This window comes from Pteropus alecto, unplaced genomic scaffold, assembly GCF_000325575.1.
Source record: "Pteropus alecto unplaced genomic scaffold, ASM32557v1 scaffold61, whole genome shotgun sequence".
NCBI lineage: Eukaryota > Metazoa > Chordata > Mammalia > Chiroptera > Pteropodidae > Pteropus > Pteropus alecto.
Genome location: NW_006434835.1, coordinates 17,968,492 through 17,982,735, shown reverse-complemented (window position 1 = coordinate 17,982,735; position 14,244 = coordinate 17,968,492). Strand labels below are relative to the sequence as shown.

Sequence of the window (14,244 nt, the reverse complement as noted above, 5' to 3'; positions counted from 1 at the left end):
AATGCTCGTCAAAGGAGAATAACCACTGAAAAAATATGGTAATGAACCTGGGAGCAGTCGCATTAGGGTGAAAATGATGCCTCTCCAGGCTCAGCCATTTTCCTGACCAATTCTAAGCAGCATCTAAAACCTTTAAACACCAGTAAAAGTTTGTTTTATTAATATACCATCACTGACATCTCCTGACTACCTTTGGTCCCACATTAAAGAAGTCGGGGAAGATCTGAATTTAAACATTGCTTTTTAGAAATACAGTGTCAGGTGTCTTGGCAAAATGCCTTAGAGACCCTGCCAGTGTAGCCCCACCTTCCCAAGCAGACAATGACCACTCTAGTCCAAGCTTTACCCACCTAAAGCTGGACTCTTGCCTTAGTTTCCCAACAAAAATTTGTCTCCACTCTTCCCAGTCCCCTTATTGCTAAATATCTTTATTACAGCTAATGCCAGGACACTTTTTCTATGGACCACTTTACTTATGTAACTTTGATCATAACCTTCATAAGCTCCCTACTGACTCTCAAACAAAAACCAAACTCTTTCATAGAGCAGGTAAGGTCTTTTGCTTTGTATTATACTAATCTTCTACACTCTCTATGCCAGCCTAGCAGGTTCACTCCTTGTTTTTAACCAACCTTTACACCTTCCCCTTCTGCAACCTTTATTATGATCTTTCCGCCACCTGGAAGGCCAGCACCTCCCATCTCTACCCATCATGCCCTAGGGCCAAGAAATCTTTACTGATAACACCTGTTACTGAAATCCTTGTATTATAACATATGAGTAAATATCTTGTCTTCCCATTAGAATATAAGGTTATTGAGAGCAGGGACCATGTATTTTTTTGTATTTGTACCCTATTCCCTCAACTTGAGTATCCCACTGCTTTGCATGTCACATATACTTAATAATTTTTAAATGATGAATGAATATATAAAATGAATGAATGATCAACAAATTAATTAGTTAATTAGTTCATTGAGTTAATACTCTATGAACCTTTTTAAACCTCTAATCTCTATTTTCCTGTATCACTCAAAGCAAAGAAACTTACCTCTTAGTAATGTGATTTGAAAAGCAAGGTTATAAACTATCTGTTACCGATTATGCTTTTTCTCTGAAATCCTTGCTTGTAAAAATACTTTAAGAGAGTATTTTGTAAAAAATACTTGGAATAAAAACTTGGAACTAAGAGTTGAGTGTTCTTTCTTGTCCCGGGAATCCCCAAGGAGGGCTGTGGTGTAGAGATTAGAAATTAGACCAGCCAGAGGACACAGAGGTTGACTGCTTCCTGTTCTGGGTGAATATTTTTTAATTGCAGAGTTATTCAACCCTCAAAGGTCATAAACTGGGAAATCTAGCTTAAGGACAGATTGCTCAAATTAAAGACTAAATGAACCTAGCCAGTAGAAGCAAACCACTTCTCAGGAGTTGAGAGTATAGGGTAAGAGAAGGAAACCAGGAAGCATGAACTTAGAGGGGTGCCGTGCTCCAAGGGTGTGAAGCTTAGAGGTCTCTTTTGTGGATTTTCACAAATAGAATTATAACTGTACTTGTGAAAAATAAAAACATGAAATAAACATGTCCTGAAGCGTACAGTCCACCTCCAGGGTTAGTGTACTCTTGCCTTAAGCATGTTGGGCTGCATTCCAGTACATGGGACCATCATACTTAGCAGCTATAGGAACAGAACACAGCAGTTCCAGTCCTCATGTACTTGAAACACAGAGGGTGGGACAGCCTTGGGGAAGAGTTTCTCTTCCTGGTGTCATATCCGAGTTTTTATTTGGGTTGGAAATTGTCTAGTTGGTGATCACGGGATGTAGGCTAGAAGCTGTTTAATCAGAAAAAATAGACTTGCCTTGGAATGAACATCCTCCATCACTAGCTATGTGATCTTGGACAGGTCATCTCCCTTTCCATCAGTCTTCTTATCTGGTGAACTAAGGGATTAGAACAGAGAATCTTAACATCTCCTTTTAAACCTAAGGTTCTCTCTTATGGATGAAATCCTATGAGTCTATGAATCTTTGTCCTTTGCAGCCCCTACAGAACTATCACTTTGCACTACGAGTTTGCCTCTTGAGATATCCCAAGAACTGGTTCAGGAATTTTGAAGCAAGGAAAGAGAAAGTGTTTCAAACGTTAATTAACAAAGCAAAGCAAGGATGCTAATATTGATTGACTTGCTAGAATGTTTAAAATGTACCAAATATCTATAAGACAGGAGTAATTCTTGTCTTGTAGGCAAATATTTATTGACTATATAGTACAAGGCAGGTATCGAGCCAGGTACTACAGGTGCAACGTGGAGTTTATAGTCTAATCTCATATCACAGATGGAAACGCTGACGTTTAAAGAGGTTAAGTAATTGCCGCAAGGTCGTGTGGCTATTGGTGATGAAATCAAAATGCGAACCCCCGTCCCTCTGACCTCTGCAGTACGTCATGTTGCATCCTGGGAACTGAGACAAAAAGACCAAAGGAGCAGTGTCTGGAGCCTGAGACGGGATCTGACATCTCGATATTCTTCCTAATGCAGCCACCGAAGTGAGCTTTCTATGCTTCCTGACACTACCCCCGAAGTCTAATAGTCTCTGGAGGTCCCTCGTGCAGCTGTTGGAGGGGGGCACTTAATAATTTTTGTTGAATTTTTGCTGCATAATTTCTGTAGATCTTGCTAATACCTTGGAAAATTGCTTCCAGAAAACTCAAAGCTAAACCTCTGAAGCCTGACCCTTAGTGCCACATTTGATATTTCTAGAAGCTGAAAGAGGACTTAGTCTTATTCCAAATCACAAATCAAGTACTTGAAGAAATAGCTGAAAGATTGCTCTCCTGCAAATTAGAGTTTCATTCCCTAATTTCATTCTCCATACCCCTGGCTTTTTGTTGGATTGGCATATAGGCATTGAGGCACCTGGCAGAGATTGTCAGGTGGGACAGTAGAGCTGGTTGTACCATCCCACCCTCCCACTTCTCCTAACCTGCAGTCTTCAGGCCTGTATCTTCAGCACAGTGGTTGTGACTGGGGAGCCTGTTCGATCCAAACCCATAGGATTGAAGCAGTGCTGCACCATCCTAAGAAAACTCCTTGCCCACTGTCTCCTACAGGGATGCAAGGTAGAGATCTAAAGGATCAAATGCATCAGGGTGGGGGCTAACAGAAGCCTAATGACCTGAGTTTAGACTCCGTCTTATGCTAAAAGGATAAAAAGAGTTCTTAAGGACAGCATACCAGGGTAGGTGACCAAACAGAGCTTCAGCAGAAGAAACTAGATTAGGGATAAAGCACTTGCTTTGGGGCCCTAGTGGAAAGATAATCGGTTTGAATGCCTGCTCAGCATACTAACCGTGTGTCTTCCTCAATTGAATGGAGATAATAACACTTTCCTTGGAAGGCTGTGAAGGTAATTGTTAACACGGAGCAAAAGTCTAGTTTACAATAAAAGGTACCTGCTATTATTTTTGCTTTATTTGTATTATCCCTCATGAATCAGGCAAGATTTCAGACCTAGCATGTCAGCACCATGGCATTCTGGGTAGTCACTTGTCAGTGAGAGAAAGGGAAGCTTAACTGTGAACAGAAACATGTAATTTTATTTTATGTCTATGTATATATGTGTGTCTACACACACATGTGAGTGTGTACATATCCTGTGTGTACATACATGTGTGTACATGCCCTTGGGCCTGAAGCCACACCTCCTTGTGACATTCCTTGAAGTGACTGGGAGTTTTGATAACCTCCTTTCCCATGCAGCCTGCCTTGAATGTGGCACTGAGAATCTCAATTATAGACTCTTGTCTCAAAACTGCCTGGAAAGCATAAAGACAAACTTCACAAACATTGTCTCATTAGTTCAGTAAAACCTTACTAATTTACCCTAATTGTGGGGAAGGATCGTTTCCATGCGGGAAATGTCTGAAAGGGGCCTGCTTTAATAAATAGACAGGACTTATTCGTAATTAGTGGTGCCACTTGCACACAAACAATCAATGTGCTCAAGTCCTTAAAAACAGTTTGTTCTCGTAAAGTGGGTTGCACATTCTCACTGTCATCTTGAAGCTGCTAATGCAAGAAGTGACCTGGGAGCAAGGGTCCTTTATTTTCCTTCTTATATCCAAGTAAACAGCAATCTAACAGATGGCCAAGGGGATTGAACCAGGGCAGGGGAGAGGAAGACAACAGCAGAGCTGAGAAGTTTGGCAAGAGTCAGGACTCACAAGATCTAAATTCCAATCCCAGCTCAGTCCCCAGACTGTCGAATTGCTTTATCTTTCTGGATCTCAGTTTCTCATCCCTTGTATGAAATTGTTTAGCTAAATGGTGTCTCGGTGCTTTTAAATCATAGCATTTCAGAGCCATAAGAGAGCCTAGAGAGCATCTGATTCAAGTCCTTGGTTTACATGTGGGAATAGTAAGGGATTCTTCCCAGACTATGTTGTCTATATATGAGTAAGATAAAGGCTCAGGCAAGAGGTGGCACTGGAAGAATTTGATCCAGGTCAGGATCCAAACAGAGAACAGTTGAACAGCTAATGGGACATATGAAGAATGGGCAAACAGAGAAGCCATAAATGGGAAACAAGGTAGAGAAGTAGTCAACAGGGCAGGAGAATCCAGAGCTCAAGGAGAAAACTAGGTCTGGGGTCATGAATGGAGCAGGCAGGCGGGAAGCCCTCTAGCAGTCAAGGACCCAGATAAGAGTTTTGGCATAGAAAAGCAAAACTTACCAAAATATTGGGCCAAAGCCTCAAGACATCAAAGAAGAAGAGGAGGCTTGATTTGCCCTGCTAATGGTGGTAATTTTAAGGCTGGAATTCCAAAGGCATATTCTCTGATTGAAGGTGGATCAAGGAAGCCCTGGGCTTGTGAATTGTTTCCTACATTCTAGAGACATGTAGAATACTAGATGGAAGGACCGGCTGATTGATTGGAGGGCGCACCAAGTGGTAGAGGGCATCCATGTAGAAATGGCTCAAAGAAGCAGGAAATGCAATGCTGATGGTCCAGATGAGCCATCGGATCAGAGCAGAAGCTGAAGGTCTGAAAGCCATCCCAACAAAAAGCAGCACTGAACCTCAGAATGAATAAGCTCTCTGCAGAAAGAGAAAGAGAAAGGCCAAAGATGATCTTAGACCTTTCTGTGCTACACTCCCATTCTAGATGGGCAAATAAGTTAAAAGGTGTCCTATCCTCCCACCTTACTAGAGACTGATAGTGAGGTATATATTGAAGACAGGTGGAAGAAAGGACAGGTGGGATTGTGGCGCACACAGGCTTTCTACCTGGAGTTGCATATTATGAGATCCACCTGTCTGTGCCTCTTGCATTATTTTTCACTGATGAGATGGCATCTCCATTGTCTTCACAATGCAAACAACAACAAGTCTCAAGTTTTCATTTCCTTCAGAGAGTGTGAGTTGAGATGTGGAAGCCACTGAAATAAATCAGCCTCTCGATATAGATGTTTGTTTGTTTCCTTCTCCCTGGGCAATTCCACTCCAAAGGAAATATCGGCAAGTCTTGCATTTTTCTTAATTCAGTTTTCTAACTGATCATTCTCATGGTCAAAACTGATGACTTGGAGACAGTCAGCTAGGGTGGCAATCTCAGAAAGGTCTGTTTCCCTCTCTTCTGAGCCGAAAACTCATAGAACTAAAAATTATCTCATCTACCCATCCTCTATTTTGTCTTTTTCTTTCTAAATATGAAGAACCATTCCAGCAGAGACAAAATGGCTTGCTCACGGTCATTAGTGTATATAATGCATTAGATAGTATTTTTCAAATCAGAGCATTGTATGAGCTCCTTTTAAAATAAAAATAAAGTTATTTTATGAGTCCCTCCAGGGAACCCCAGACTCCCGGTTAAGAGTCCAAAGACTAGTTTAAAGTGACTGGCATCAGGGGCTTGTCTCCCGAAGAGCTTGGCTTAGATGTGTTCCACACTCCTGTCCCCTGGCACACATCCTGAGCTCCAGTTGCCCTTCCTGGCCTACTTTCATCATAAGCTCCTGGCAGGTTCTGTAAAAAGGTTTTTCTTTAGTACTTTTGCCTCCAGGAATCTTCCCAGACCCCTCTCTGTAGCCTGCTCACTCTTTCTCCTTTGACAATGGTGATATATCTTTTTCTGGGTCCAGACATAAGGGTCTCTTTGGCTTTTTGGTTTCCAATGCCACCCCACAAGGAATGGGCCTTTATTTGGCTCACTTCCTTTCTCAGATCCACACTCATCCAGAAGGTAAGGATGACAAAGATGAAGGTGTTTGCCAGGTGGTGTGATGGTTGGGCCACCATGACATGGCACACGTAGCTAGAAATGTCAATAGTACAGTAGGAAGAAGGCACAGCCCTGAGAGGTCTGAATGGAATGTGGAGTAGGAAAAGAGAGAGTGTCAAGAGAGGGTATGAGAACGTGATCCATGGCATGTGGGCGCGCAAGGGACCTAGGAAGTCCTAGACCCACCCACTTATTTTACAAATAAAGGGGAAACCAAGTCCCAGAAGCCTAAAGGGCTTCTATCTGGATTCAGAGGCGTACCAGTAGTGATTAACAGCAGTGGTTTTGAAGTCAGATGGACCTGGGTCCTCATTTAAAACTCCATGTCTGTTATTACCTGTGCAATACTGAGCAAATGACCCAAATTTCCTCTATTTCTGTTTCTTCATCATGATAGACATACTGCATACAACTGTGGCGAAGTTGAATGAAATAATGAAATGCTTAATATGATATCCAGCACATAATAAGAACTCAATAAATGTTAGCTGTGATTAGAAAAAAGGTAGAATTGGAAATCCAGGTCTTCTGAATCCCTCATCTGGGAAGATATCCAGGCCTTCTCTGAATTGCATCCCAGGGAACAGTGGGGGTGGACTTGTCCCAAGGTCATCCTCATCAGTGATAGGGATGAAGAAATGTCACTCTGGGCCTCACTGGCTCTGTAATTATTCAAATGCTTTGCTTATAATACAATCGCAGCTCTTAGCTCTGATTATTGGCATCATCAACATCATCTATTAATGGATTTCGAGCTCCTCTGGGTACAGGGCATTGTACAAGATGCTAAATGATGCCAAATACAGAATCAGAAAATGAAAGACAGAAAAGAGCAGAAAGTGGACCAAACCAGGCATCATTCTGAGCTAACCTTAAAGGGCTAGGGCCTCCTAAATTCCAGACAGGCATTAATTTTTCAGGATCTTCTTTATCATTCTTTTCTTCATTATTTTCAGCTGCCTACATTTAAGCAGAAGTATTTAAACTTCTATTAGTTGTCCTTTTATTCTTTTTGTTAAATAAAACTTTCTCTTTGTCACCTATTAGCCTCTTCTGGCGTGGCTGTCAGCAGGGGGAGAACTAGCAGTAAGAAATCTAACAGAACAAAATAAATAAGTGAAGGAGGACTTGCCTCCAAAAGGGCCAGACCTCGCTGTGTTTGCACCGTGGCTCCTTGCTACCTGGAGTTTCTACTTGATGGTCCTTAGGAGCTCAGCGCAACGTGAGGAGACATGCTTTACTGAAAATGCCGGTCACCCTGGCATGAAGCTCACTCAACCTGCTGCAGAGCTCCAAACATCTGTTCTGCCTCCTTTTGTGCATGTGCTTTTAAGCTGATGGTGAGAGACAGCCTGCCAGAAACGTCTGAGTTTTCACCAAAGACATATTGTAGGTTAGAAGGCAGACGGCTGCTTTTGTATTGAAAACCTGTTCATCAGAGTTTGCGAAAAGAACAGATATGAAAGGTTCAGATGAACCCTTCAGGATTTCTCCATCTAACCAAGCCTTAAGCTCTGCCTCTCATTAATCCTTAATGAACAACAAAGAAAATGTGTCGCTGGCTAATTATTGTGTAGGTTGGCAGATGCTGAACGAGAAAACGTCTCCAGAGTCATATCATTTAAAGGGACACTGTCAAAAAGAAAGTCTTATTTTGAAATGGACTCCCTGGCCTGTAACATTATCTATTTCTTGTTAAACTTGAATTACCATTGTCTCTGTCTAGGGGATTTGAACTTTAAAAGTCTGAAGCAATCAGGTGATGGAATCTCAAATTTGTCCTCCCACAATAAATTCTCATCACTGCTCACTGGAGCTGGCTAAAAGGACTTACATACCACTTTTCCTCATATCATGATGCCTCCCTGGAATGTCTTTCCCCTGCCTCCACCTCCTTCAAATTTCCCTTTTCCCAGTTGTAGTCATGTGTCACATAACGTTGTCACGGTCAGTGACGGATTACATATACAGCAGTGGTCCCATAAGATTATAATGAAACCAAATTTTCTGTAAAAACGGGAAGGGTGTGTGGTGCAGAAGAATTTTGTTTTCTCTGACGGGAGCAAAACAATAGATTTCGTTTATATGTGGGGCTTAGCAATAGATTCCATCTCATTCACAATATCTCGATTTTGAGTTCATAGATTATATCCCAGTCAGCCAACCACTAACCTGTCTCAGCACAGAGGCACCTGTTTCCCCAGTGCTATGTATTTAGAGGGTGCTGGAGCCTCCCAGATCTAGCCTGATGGTCTTCAGACGACAATTCTGTAAATTCTTTATTGGGGACCTAAGATCCTGTACAAGGACGTAGGTCCACAAGAGCTGCCTTAACAAGGGTTAAGTGCCACTGCCACTTTAGTGAAAGCTTTCTGTGGTAGTGCAGAGCCAGCCTGTCCCCACACTTTATAAAAATTTTCAGGTCATAATAAATAAATATAAAGCATAGATAAGTTTTATTTCCTCCATCATTTAAATGCCAGAGAGAGCCCTTTTGCCAGATAGAGTCAGTGGAACCAAACAAAAATTTCCAAAGTCCAAATATTGAGTCTTCAGTTCTCCACCCTCTCCATATTAAACAACCCGTGTGTGTGCATGCGTGTGTGTGTGTGTGTGAATACCACAGAGTGCCTTAATACGATCACTGCTCCAACATGCAATAGCCAAAACCACATTGTCATGACAATCCCCTTCAGTTCCTTTATCTCTCTGTCTTGATTTCTTATTCCTCCTGATCCTTTAACTCCCTCCTGACAGCCACTACTGTGTGATCTATACCTTCCTCACACAGTTTCGCCTCAATATTTCTAATCAATCCTGTCTACAGCCATGCCACCCTGAACAAGCCCAATCCCGTCTGATCTCGGAAGCTAAGCAGGGTCAGGCCTGGTTAGTACTTGGATGGGAGACCACCTAGGAAGACCAGGTGATGTAGGCATAAAAAATAAAAAATAAGGGATTGTAAGCTGACAAGGTCCTTGCAATCTGTGAGGTCAACCAAGGGTTGCCTTGCCTAAAAATACATACATACATATATATATAATTTCTAATCAATCCAGCCTACATCCCTGTTCATAGAACAGAATTGACAGCTTTGATGTTCTGTTTCTGACCTTGTCAGAAGGAAGCAGGAAGAGGGCTCATGGGACATTGTTTATAAAGCCTACAGTGGTGTACAGTACTGTCCTAGGCCTTAGCATGTACTCACCATTCACTCATCAACTTGCTCAGAGCAACTTGCAGGCCTGCAAGTTCCATTCATGGTAAGTACCCTATACAGGTGTACCATTTTTTATCTTTTATACTGTGTTTTTACTGTACCTTTTCTATGTTAGGTATGTTTAGGTACACAAATACCGTTGTGTTACAGTTGCCTACAATATTCAGTACAGTCACATGCTGAACAAGTTTGTAGCCTAGAAGCAATAAGCTGCAACATAGACTAGCTGTGTAGAAGGCTCTACTATCTAGGTTTGTGTAAGCTCACTCACTCTATGGTGCTCACACAATGACAAAATTGCATACATCACATTTCTCAGAACATATTTCTGCCATTAATTGGCTCATGACTAGAATTAATTAATCCTTTCCCATGCTGGACAAAATTCCTTACTTGGAATTTTCTTGGGACCTAAGCAGTCTAAACATGTGAATTCTTGAATATAAGTTCCTTTAGGTCAGGAACTATGTTTCATCATCCATATCCAATAGTTTCCATGTGCCTGATACATACAATGCTCAATAAATGTTTGTTGAAGTCAGCGAAATTGCTGCTATGTACTTTAGGCTGATTTGTTTCTTATTCCATAATGTCTCTTTAGTCTTCACAACTAAAAATTCCTTAAGGGTAGGATTCTTGTCTTACTCTTCCTTTTCTCTACCACTATGATAGGTTTATATGATAGGTTCACATGTTGGAAGGTCATGTTAATTTTTGTTTAAAGTAAAATTTTTTCCCATCTAGAATGAACTATAAAGTGTCCTGTTATAGGAAATGGTCATATGTTCTCTATATAAGATGAAAGTAGGCTAGGTGGAGTAGATTTCCTTTTATAGCCAATTTTATTTTCAGATTTAAATGGAAGGATCTCAGTATATTTTTAGGAATCTGTTTACTTCAGGAGTCAATCAAAAATGTTTGAATTTAAAAATATTAAACCCAGTCAAATTCTAAACAAGTTGCCGAAGAAGTGGTTTTGGAACCTTTAGAAAAGAATACAGTAATTCCAAGAGTCAACACAGGCTTACCGCCTAAAATAAGTCCTGGAAAACACCTCCTTCTGTAGGTCATGAGATTATTGGGATAACAAAATATGACAGACACGGAACATCTTGATTTAAACAATACATTTAACAGTGTTTCTCTTGATACTCTGCTAAGGTAGGTCTGTAGCAAATTGAACACTTGTGAACAGAGAAGCATAGGGATTGAGCTTTATCCATCTGGAAAGCGTCTCTAGTAAACACAGTAAAGGACTCTTCCTTGACCTTTGGCTCTTTTATGTTTTTAATGCATGTCTGAGGTGGTGGCAGGAGAGAGAATCTAACATTTGTTCAGATGTTCTACATTCCAGCCACCATGCTGGAAGCTGTATGCTCATGATTCATCTCATAGGAGACCTGATCTGCTGATGACTCCAAGCTTGTAGGAGAGCTAATACCATGGATGACAGATCCTAAATTCCAGAAACCAATCCAGTTAAAATTTGCTGCAGGAAATGTCGTGGTCTTGCATTCAGGTTCAGAATAATCAGCTGCTTTGAGCCACAACCTATAAGGTCTGGAAATTTTGGTTTGGAAACAGTTTGCAGGAAAAGGATTAGGGGGAGCCTAGAGAGAAGTGGTGGGGAGCGGGGGATGCCAGTTGATAACAAGTTAACAAAAAACCATGGTGTGTCGCAGCTGCCTGAGAAGATAATGCACTAAGAGCCTACAGAGGAAGAGCCCAGATCCCAGAGAGGGTTGATCCTAGCACCCCCTGCATTGGCCAGACCAGTGCAAGGCACCACCGTTAGCCCAGTATCCAGGAGCTGAAAGGAGCTTCAGGAAACATCTAGCTGTATTTTTGTTGACAAATGTTCAGGCATCCACTTAAAATTTAAGTCCAGAGGAGAATGACCACATCAAGGTGAGCACCAGGAACCAAAACAATAGAAAAATATTATAACATATATTTTCAAAGCACTCTCCTATTCACTCTACCATTCAATTTTTCCCACAGTCCTGAGAGAGAGTCGATTAAATAGAGGAACCATGAACAGAGAGGTGGAGTGACTTGCCCAAAGCCCTGAAGCCAGTGAAGAAACCAGGTCATGAGCCAGGGTTTCCAGACTCTCAATCCAGTGCTCTTTCTTGGTGCCATGCTGCCTCTCCATGGCAGCTCGCAGTCCACCCCTCACGCGGCCACTGCTCCCTTCATGGTCTGGCCCAGAGAAGCTGCATAGCAGGCAAAGGCCATTTACATCTCTGCCTTTCAGCAGAACTTAAGCTGGTGTTCACTGGGGAATGGCTCTGCTGGGTTTTCACTCAACACTCCACTGTCAAACCCACGTTCCTTTCATTCATCTCTTGTGATGCAAGAGGTATAAAATATGACCAAATTCAAACCTATGGTTCCTGCCAGCCCATCCCTCAGAGCCGTTCCTACTCCCAGAAACAATACCCTGGTTATCATTCATTATTTCTACTTCTTAGTATTAAAACCCTTTTAATACGGCATTGCAGACCACTGGGGAGTTTTAAATTTCGTGTCAGACCAGGATTTATGGGCCAGTTCTGAAATTTTACCTCTGGGGTCCATAACCGCAATTCCCTTTTAATCGCTCTCTTAGACACCTCTGTTAAAAGACTTCAATTATTTCCACACAGTGGCCCCTGGGATTGGGCCAGTCTGAATATTCAACTTGTGTCACCTCCTTTTGGAAGCATGCACAGGGAGCTTTAGCTGCATGCTGGGTTTGAAGATGCCAGGTCTGACAAGCATTTCCACCAAGGAGCTTGGGGGTTCTTAGGACAGGAATCTCCCCTCATAAGGAATTGTAAGTTTAGGGATCCTGCCCCCATCCACCCTGCCTTCCCACTGCCCAGTAGGAAGCAAGAGATTAATGCATTAGGAAGGGCAATTCGCCCATGCTTGTCATGAAAGCTGTACCTCCTGAGAACTTACAAATGCATATTGGGAATCCTTCCATGGGAAATTGTTTCAAGAAATATGATGTAGAGAGTCAGGTGGGAGGCTCAGAGAGGGGAGAGATCCTTCAGCTGAGCCCTTGAGGGCCCTGTGATGCTTTGGGAAAGTAAAAGCAGATGCTGTCTGAGAGGTTGTACAATACTGGAAAGGGACCCCCTACCACCACCAAGGACAGGGTGAGGACACCAGAGCAACAACAGCTTGCCAAAGGCAGCTATGTCACAGAGAGGAGAGGAGAGCTGAAGTGACTGCAAAGACCTTTCTGGATCAGGGTGTAGTGAAGGGGGCTAAGGCAGACTGCCAGGGGTGGGAGTAGCTAAAGGAGCCCCCAAGTTCTCTGTCAGCAGCCCTTCACAGAGTGCATGAGGGATTGCCTGCACTGGCCAGCATGGCCTATTAGAAGGACATTAATGGACTGGACCAAAGCAAGAAGAGCCTTCATCACTCATTGAGTGCTTTATATTTGGTGACAGCAATTTGTATGGGAGAAATGCATAACTCTGTATCCAGAGTCACCAATGCTAAAAGAAGGTTTAATTATGGACCAAAAGCAGCTGCTTCTGCTGGGTAGGGGACCAAGTTCAGGCTTGTAAAAAGAAAAATTCACCAGAGGCTTGGGAGAAAAACCAGGACTCAAAGCCTCATACACATGCTCCAAGTCCTGTCCTTGGGTAGAGACAGCCAAGAGGGAATGAGACTCCCTGACCTTGGCAAGGAAGTGCCCCCAAGTTCTCTTGTCAACAGCCCTTCACAGAGTACATGAGGGATTGCCTGCACTGGCCAGCGTGGCCTGGTAGAAGGACATTAATGGACTGGACCAAAGGAAGAAGAGCCTTCATCACTCAAGAGTGTCGATATTCTAATACAGCAACAGACTAAGCCAGTGCATCTCCAAACAGAGAGCAGTCACTGCGGGAGCATACAAAATGATTAATCAGGGGTACTATTACCAAAACTTCTTATATGTAATACTAATTTAAAAGTAAGGCAATAAGTTTTACTAATATTTAATATGAGATTGATGGGAGTACATGTGCATGCTCAAAAGGTTTGTATAATAGAAGAAGATAAGTAATACAGTCTTTTACGTTTGATGATGTATTCGATACCAAAGGATTCGGTGACACGTGATTTAATTCAGTCTGGGGCTCCAGTCCTTTCCCTGCCTTCAGGCACATACCCACAGACATACATGGAGCCAAGTGTCTATGCTCTTTTCCTGTCTACAAAACTGTGTTCCATTTCCTTCTGCTTTTCATGCCTGTTTTCTCTTTGGTAAAATGGGGACAGTCATGTGTCATCCCTGTCCTGTAAGAAGTGATGTTTATTTTTGCATGTGTAAAAATGCCAGGGAAGGAGGAGACTCAGATTTGTTCCATGCCTTCCTGTACATATATGTTCCTGCTAAGGGATGGCTCTGGAAATAGGAGAACATCATTGGTCAGGCTCAACGAGTACCAACAGCAGGCAGACAACATGGCAGCCAATCCAGACACTCTGAGGCCATTCCTGTTTCCAGATGTCTGCAAGAGATGGGTAGGAGAGCACCAGGCTTGGAATCACAAGCTCTAGCACTTGCTAGCTAGTCCTCTGAGCAAGCCCTGTAACCCTTCATCCACACTACCTGGCTGTGTGACAAAGGGTATGAGATGTGCGCTTGTCGCCCAGGGTGGCTGTAAGAATCAGTAGAGAGGAACATGGAAACATGGAGCCCCACCCTCAGACAGAGCCAGTGTGCTGAGGCGGAAGTCTCACGGCCGTCCAAGGAGCA

General features: G+C 42.6%; 1 protein-coding gene and 1 pseudogene across 1 annotated transcript in view; both read left to right on the top strand.

The window, feature by feature from the left end:
• ALK (ALK receptor tyrosine kinase) overlaps positions 1 to 14,244 on the top strand; it is a 621,621-nt gene that overhangs the window by 433,532 nt on the left and 173,845 nt on the right. The gene's annotated exons all lie outside the window — the stretch shown is intronic.
• On the top strand, positions 9,103 to 9,221 carry LOC112478665 (annotated as a pseudogene).